This window comes from Elaeis guineensis, chromosome 8, assembly GCF_000442705.2.
Source record: "Elaeis guineensis isolate ETL-2024a chromosome 8, EG11, whole genome shotgun sequence".
In the NCBI taxonomy this organism is placed as follows: domain Eukaryota; kingdom Viridiplantae; phylum Streptophyta; class Magnoliopsida; order Arecales; family Arecaceae; genus Elaeis; species Elaeis guineensis.
The window spans coordinates 24,975,631-24,983,495 of record NC_026000.2 but is presented as its reverse complement, the minus strand read 5'-3'; the positions used below and the strand labels follow the sequence as shown (position 1 = coordinate 24,983,495).

General features: G+C 39.8%; 1 non-coding gene across 1 annotated transcript; it reads left to right on the top strand.

The window, feature by feature from the left end:
• Positions 1-634: 634 nt before the first annotated feature.
• Positions 635-741, top strand: LOC140851340 (small nucleolar RNA R71). Its single transcript, XR_012134092.1, has one exon. It is a non-coding gene; the product is annotated as a small nucleolar RNA R71 (small nucleolar RNA).
• The last annotated feature ends 7,124 nt before the right edge of the window (positions 742-7,865 follow it).

Sequence of the window (7,865 nt, the reverse complement as noted above, 5' to 3'; positions counted from 1 at the left end):
GGTTTGCATAAAGCTGGTATGTGTCTTCATCATGGCTTCTAGGCTTTTCTCTAAAGAGGTAATTTTCTTGTCATTATCATGGAAGCCTGGCGGGTTGTTCATTACTGGGTTGGACCTTAGATTTTGCTGATTGAAATTTGGATTGCCTACATTAGGATTCTGGGACCATGAGAAATTCGGGTGATTCCTCCAACCTGGGTTATATGTGGGTGCATAAGGATTGTTCAATGGTCCTTGATAGGTGGCATTCACCTGTGCACACTCATTCGAGTAGGAACATTCTTCTAAGACATGGTCTGGTGCATTGCACCCTTTACACATGGGTGCAGATATTTGATTTACATTGGCTGGTCTCTGTAATTCTAAGGCTTCCAATCTACGTGTTAAGGTTGCAATCTTGGCCTCTGATGCTAGGGTTGGTTGAATTTGATGCATTCCTCCTCTTGAAGGTGTAGCTTTATCAGGTTCCCTAGTTGTTTCCCACTGTAAATTTTTCTCGGCTAGGTCTTCTAAGAATTGCCAAGCTTCAGTAGTTTCTTTGTCCATAAATTGGCCTTGGCACATGGACTCTAGCATGGTTCTTGAGTTTGAATCTAACCCCTCATAGATGATCTGGCATAGTCTCCAAGTTTCTATTCCATGGTGTGGGCATTGGGTCAAAAGATTCTTGAAACGATCAAAGTACTTCCAAAATGATTCACCAGCTAGTTGGTAAAATTGATTTATTTCATTCCTAATCCTAGCTGTTTTATGATGGGGGAAATATTTTTTTAAAAATATTCTCACAAAGCCCTCCCAGGTAGTGACAGAATAGTTTGGCAGACTATAAAGCCACTTCTTAGCATTGTCCTTAAGGGCAAAGTTGATTAATCTAAGTTTGACCTCATCCTCTGTTAATTGCAGTTTCATGGTTGCACATACCTCCTCAAATTCTCTAATAAATATATAAGCATCCTCTAATCCTGTGAATTTTGGAAGCATATTTATGATTTGAGGTTTGATTTCAAAATTGTTAGCTGTGGGTTGTGGCAACCTGATACAAGATGGTTGGATGGAGCCAACTGGATAACACAAATCTTTAAGGGTCATGGGTTGGATTGGTTCAGCCATTGGAACAACAGGAATTGACTCAATTCTAACTAGACGACCTGACACTCTTCTCCACACACGAAGTGTACGGTTCTCGATGTTTATACAATTTTTTTTTTAATAAAATTTTTATGTATAAGGAAAAGAAAGAAAAGAGAAAAAGTTCTAAAGAGAAGATCCTAAGGAGTCCTAAATCTAAAGAAAAGTAACCAAATTAATTTAAATTTTAAATTTTTTTTTTTTTTCAAACAAGTGAATCAATAAATTAAACTCAATCTATCCTAGGGTTAACCTAAATCTAGACAGCTCCTAACTGTTCCAAGATGACCCTTCAAACCTTCCAAGTGGAGATTGATCAACTAGTTAGCCAGGTAAGTATAAGAGGTGGGAGGTTCACTCATCGTTGCCTTTCTAGACACCAAACGAGTTGGCCAGGCCAGCAACTGAACCAATTTAACAAACCACCCTCAGGGACTTGCCTAGACACCAACTAATCAAACAACTCAAACTTGGTAGAACTCTTAGGGTTCCTTGTCCTATTGAGCTCGAATTCCTTAAGGTTGATGTCTAATTGATTTTAAGATTAAAAGTCTAGGTAATGCAATATGATGGAGATGGTTTTTGGGCTAAGGAAGGGTAATGAAATCCCCACCTTATCTTGTTAATGGGTTGATGCCCTTAGATTAATTATGAAAATGCAAATACAAATAAACAAGATGACCAAGAATGTAAAAGATTTTAATTTAGAATTTTTTTTTTATTTTGATATTTTACTTCACGATTATGAAATGTCTTTTGTTTTGTTTTATATTTTTTTTTTTTGTGATTAAGTAAATTCAAATGATTAGGTCTAAAAGCAAAAGTAATTAACTAAAAATAATAAAAGAGAAATTAAAAGCGTACCTGAGTTTTCCAGCAATCACCAACTAAATATAGAAACCTAAAGAAAAAAGAAAGAGAGTTATAACGCACGAAGAACAAATATTTGAAAACAATTTAAAACGCCAAATCCCCAGCAACGGCGCCAAAAACTTGATGTTCAAATCTTAAAATTTGTAAATAAAACCGCAAGCGCACGGTGTGCAGAGTAGCACGACCAGCGAGTATGGGTCGATCCCACAGAGACTTAGTTTTAAAAATGATTTTCAAATCTATGCTCAAGTGACCTTTAACAAAAATCGAAAGTCGAAAGTTGTTTGCTAAAGACAATAAGACTAAGGATCTAGGATTTTTGAATCCACTAGATCTAGATTAGGGAATTCTACCTAAAATTTTTCTTATTGATCCTAACAACTACTCTTCTTGTCTTTCCCAAGCATAGATTATGAAGGGACTAAGGCCCAACGATAACCTATCAAGATTCTTTACAGGGGAGTAGTAACTAGGATCCCTTAGGGTTTTCTCCTCCTATGCACTGAATCAAGCATGAACTATGAAGGGACTCTGACCCAACTGTAGTTCATCAAAAATTCTTGACAAAAGAGGAAGAAAAAGAAACCCTAAGAAAAAGAAAGAACCCTATGTAAAATCCCTACTCATGATCTAGCTTCATCGCAAACCCTAGAAGGGATGCTTAGCTAGACATGATCTAAATCTACTTACAAAATTTAAATACAGAAAAATAAACTACCCTAATTTCATAAATTAAACTATCCTAATTGCATAAATTTAAACTGCATAATTTAAACTAACCTAATTGCATAAAATTAAATTGCATAAACTAAACTATCCTAATTGCAAGAAAAATAAATTGCATAATGTAAAGAGATGAAATTGCATAAAAAGAAGATTTTATATATAAAAAAAAATTATTACAAAAACCTCAAAGCTCGAGGCTTGAAAAGAGAGCTAAAAACCCCACTATCTAGGGTTACAAGCTTGATCGGAAGGAAGAATACATAAAACAAGGGCCTTTGGGGGCTTTTTATAGGCATTTGGGGGTTATAAGGTTTTCAAAACTTTCGATGTGGGACTAAGAGATTTTAGAGAGTTGTTAGGGGGGTTCATGGTGCGCCGATGGGTCCATGGTCCACGCGCCTGTTGCTGTGGACCAGGCGGCTAATCAGATCACCAAATCAGTTGATTTTTGATCAATTTTGATCTGATTTGACTCGGGTTTGACCCAATTGAGTCTTCTTTCTTCATTCTTCAATTCCTGGGTCAATTTAACTCCGTTTTGCATAAAATTTGCGCCGTTGGAATCCTCTTTCCTTGTTCTTTCTATTGATGATCTCTTCTTCTGCAAAATATAATAACAAATATCAATTTCTTAATAAAGTTAGATAATTTAGATATTAATTGATACTTTTTATGTCAATTTGTGACATAAATCAGCAGCCGTCGGTCGGCAGAGTCGGGCGTCGGTCATGTAGGCCCGACGGTGAATCGACGTGAGTGGGGTCGGTCGGTATGCCCCAACAATATCCAAAAGAAACCTTGCATCAACCCCCTTCAGGATCTCCGACAGAATCCTACTGGAGCCAAAAACTCCATTCCTCATCCCTTGACCATGAGTCATTTCATCAAGCCCCCCGTCCACCTACTTCAAGAGAATGAATCCCAGTCCTCCGACGAAAGATGGTACCATGCGGATCGAAGCACTTTCCTCCTAACATCCCAAAAGGTTGGTGGTGCTATCTCGCCTACGTGAAGATTACGAAGAATGGATGGACATGGGCTAGCGAATCACCTATATGTACCTTCACAAAAGTAGTAAAAGGGAGTGATCCTCCTACCGCTCCATCGAACAGCAAATTGGCAATATCAAACCACTATTTCCTAGCATCCAAGATAGCCGGCGTCGATCATACAGCTATCAACTCCTCACAGGTATGAATACCTTCAACCTTCTTGCCAAACATCCACCTTCCTCTTTTTAAAAAGGGGACCTGCTTTCGATGCGATAGCTCAGATCACCTCAGGTCCTCTTGCCGGAACCCCATCCAGTGCTTTGCTTGCCGAAAGTTTGGTCATTATCAGCACACACTCATTCCAACCCAACATTCTATTTTGGCTTGCACTCTTATTTGGCTCTTTTCTATGTTTAGCAAGTCAACACATATTCATATTTGGCTGGCACTCCTATTTGGTTTTTCTCCTTGTTTAGCTATTCTACATTTGGTTTCTCTTTACTTAGTATGTAATCGAGATATTCCTTCTTCTTGTAATTGCTACAATAGCTAGACCTTGTAATCTATATATACTCCTATTGGAGAACAATGAAAAGCAAGAATCAGAAATTATCCTCAATAAAGATATTACCTTCTTTATGGTATCAGAGCCTTGAAGCTCCAACGAGCATCTTTTCTTCTTCCTCTTTCTGTGCTCTCTCATGGCCATCAGTTCATCTATCTCCACCTCCTCCAATCCCTCTTCTCCTCCTCCAATCCCTCTTCTCCTCCTCCACCCAACACAATGACCCCTCTCACATTTCCATCGGCACAGCATTTTCTATCTATCAAATTAAATGCATCCAATTTTTTGATCTGGAGAAAGCAAATTACTCCCTTCTTAAAGGGTCAAGGCCTGTTTGGGTTCCTTGATGGCTCTCACCCACAGCCCACCGATCCGATTGCCGCTACTGCTTGGCAACAACAAGATGCCCAACTCGTAAGCCTTCTTGTTGCTTCATTATCTGAAGATTTGGTTCCTCTTCTTCTTGACAAAGAGACTAGTTTTGAGTGCTGGACCACTCTTCATGAAGCCTTTGGTTCAGCATCTCCTACCAGGCTCATGTCTCTGCATCTAGAGTTGCAGAATCTACGTCAAAAATCAAATGAGACTGTCACCTCTCTGCTCCGATGTGCCAAAGCTGTGGCTGATGAACTTACTGCCTCTGGTAATGCCCTCAAGCCAACCGAATTTAATCTTCATGTATTGCGTGCTCTATGTGATGATCTACAAGATGCGGTCCCTGGCATTCTCAACCGACACATCCCTCCGACATACACTGAACTTCATGGGCTGTTACTTAGCCATGAAAGCATGCGGGTATTTAGAAAATTAACTGTTGCTAATGCCACTTCTACCAATCCTACTGTCAATACTGCTCAACGGTTCATCCATTCTTCTAATGACCCTAGGCCCTCTATTGGCCGTGGCTTTACTCGAGGTCGTGGAGGACGTGGCAAGTTTGGTCGAGGTCATGGTCGTTTTGGTCCACCTAGTGGCCGTGGTTCTCAATGGTGTTTGTTTTGCAATCGTAACAACCACTCTAATGCCACCTGCTTCTATCGCCCTCAGCAACCATATCCATACTTTTCCTCTCCACAACCCAATGCCAATTTCTCATATTCACCATATCCAAATCCAAATCTATCTCAACGTCACCCTAATCCACCACTTCTCCCTACCCCTCACCCCCCACTGCCCTCACTTGGTACCCAGATACAGGAACATCTCACCATATCACTCCTGACATTCATTCTATGTTCTCCTATGATGAATACACTGGTCCTGATCAGGTGCATGTAGGCAATGGTAAGGGATTACATATATCACATATTGGTCATGGTTCTTTTTCCTCTCTCTACTCTTCTCTTTCTTTTCAGTTATCTAACATCTTACACGTTCTTTCTATTTCTAAAAATTTACTTTCCGTACAACAGTTTGCAAAAGACAACAATGTCTTTTTTGAATTTTACCTCTCTCATTTTCTTGTGAAGGATCGAACTACCAAGACTATAGTGTTATCCGGTCCGAGTAAAGGAGGATTATACACTCTCCATTCCAGCCCTTCTCCGTTGTCTGCATCTGTTCACATAGCCGAGAGCACCACTCTTGATGGTTGGCACAACCGTTTGGGCCATCCCCATTATCGCTTGCTTCGCTCCATGGTGAAGACCAATAATCTATCCTGCAAGTCTGCACATCTTCGTCCCCTTTGTCCCTCATGTCAATTAGGCAAGTCTAGTAAGTTGCATTTACCTCCGTCCCATCGTCGCAGTCAGTTTCCATTAGATCTTATTTATAGTGATGTTTGGGGTCCTTCTCCTACTCCATCTTTGTTAGGACACTGCTACTACATAATTTTTGTTGATGATCAAAGTAAATATATTTGGTTTTATCCATTAATACGCAAATATGATGTATTCTCTACTTTCTTACAATTTCAAGCCTTGGTTGAACGGCATTTCTCTCATACTATTAAATCAATCCAAACTGACTAGGGAGGAAAATTTCGCTCTCTTCCTCAATCTTTTCGTAAAATTGGCATTACCCATCGTGTTGCTGCTCCTCACACCCACGAGCAACAAGGGGCTGTCGAACATCGTCACCATCATATTACAGAAACTGGCCTATCCCTTCTTGCTCATGGATCCGTGCCCATGTCATACTGGCACTATGCCTTTGAAACGACTATTTTTCTCATTAATAGGATGCCATCTAAAGTCTCTAGTGATGTATCTCCCTTCGAACTCATTCACAACAAACCACCATCCTATACCTTCCTACGAATTTTTGGGTGTCTTTGCTATCCTCTTCTTCGTCCTTACACTCGGCATAAAATGGAGTATCGATCTCAACCGTGTGTGTTTCTCGGCTATAGTCCCTCTCATAGTGCCTATCGATGTCTCGATTTAAAAATAAATCGTACATATATCGCTAGGCACGTTCGCTTCGACGAATCTACCTTTCTTTTTCAATCTCAATCTTCAATAACTTGTCTACCACCATCATCTCCCTCTTCCCCACCTTAGGGCGTTACATTACTTCAACCTCTACAAGAGGCCACCCCATTACCATCCGTTCCTCCACCGATTCCACATTCTCCCTTGCATCGTCTGTCCAACTCATCATCAGCTGCATCCCTGATGACCCAACTGTAGTTCATCAAAAATTTTTGGCAAAAGAGAAAGAAAAAGAAACCTTAAGAAAAAGAAAGAACCCTATGTAAAACTCCTACTCATGATCTAGCTTCATCGCAAACCCTAGAAGGGATGCTTAGCTAGACATGATCTAAATCTACTTGCAAAATTTAAATGCAGAAAAATAAACTACCCTAATTTTATAAATTAAACTATCCTAATTGCATAAATTTAAACTGCATAATTTAAACTAACCTAATTGCATAAAATTAAATTGCATAAATTAAACTATCCTAATTACAAGAAAAATAAATTGCATAATGTAAAGAGATAAAATTACATAAAAATAAGATTTTATATAAAAAAAAATTATTACAAAAACTTCAAAGCTCGAGGCTTGAGAAGAAAGCTAAAAACCCCACTATCTAGGGTTACAAGCTTGATCGGAAGGCCAGAATCATTAAAACAAGGGCCTTTGGGGGCTTTTTATAGGTATTTGGGGTTATAAGGTTTTTAAAACTTTAGATGTGCAACTAAGAGATTTTAGAGGGCTGTTAGGGGGGTTTAGGGGCTCAAATCTCGATCAAAAAATACTTAAATCCATCAAGAAACTCTAGAAATTATTTCAGCCGTCCGATCTTCATCTAAAGGACCCAATTCATCTAATAAATCAAGTCGGAAGCGATTCTGGGCCGTCGGATCACGATCTGGGTGAAGTGCTGTCGTTAGATCGCGCTGCAGAGATGGGATCAGGTTGGATGCATCGTGGACCGTCCGATCAAGGCGCTGGAAGATTTCGTCCGTTGGATCGCGCTGCAGAAGGATCCCGTGTTGTCCTAGTGTTTATTGATTCTTGCAATTGCCTTGATTACGGTTGGATCTTGACCGGCTGCGATGGTGGCCATCCGATGGCGCAAAAATATGGAGCGTTGAATCTTGATCAGAGAAGATCGGGACCATCGAGTGATG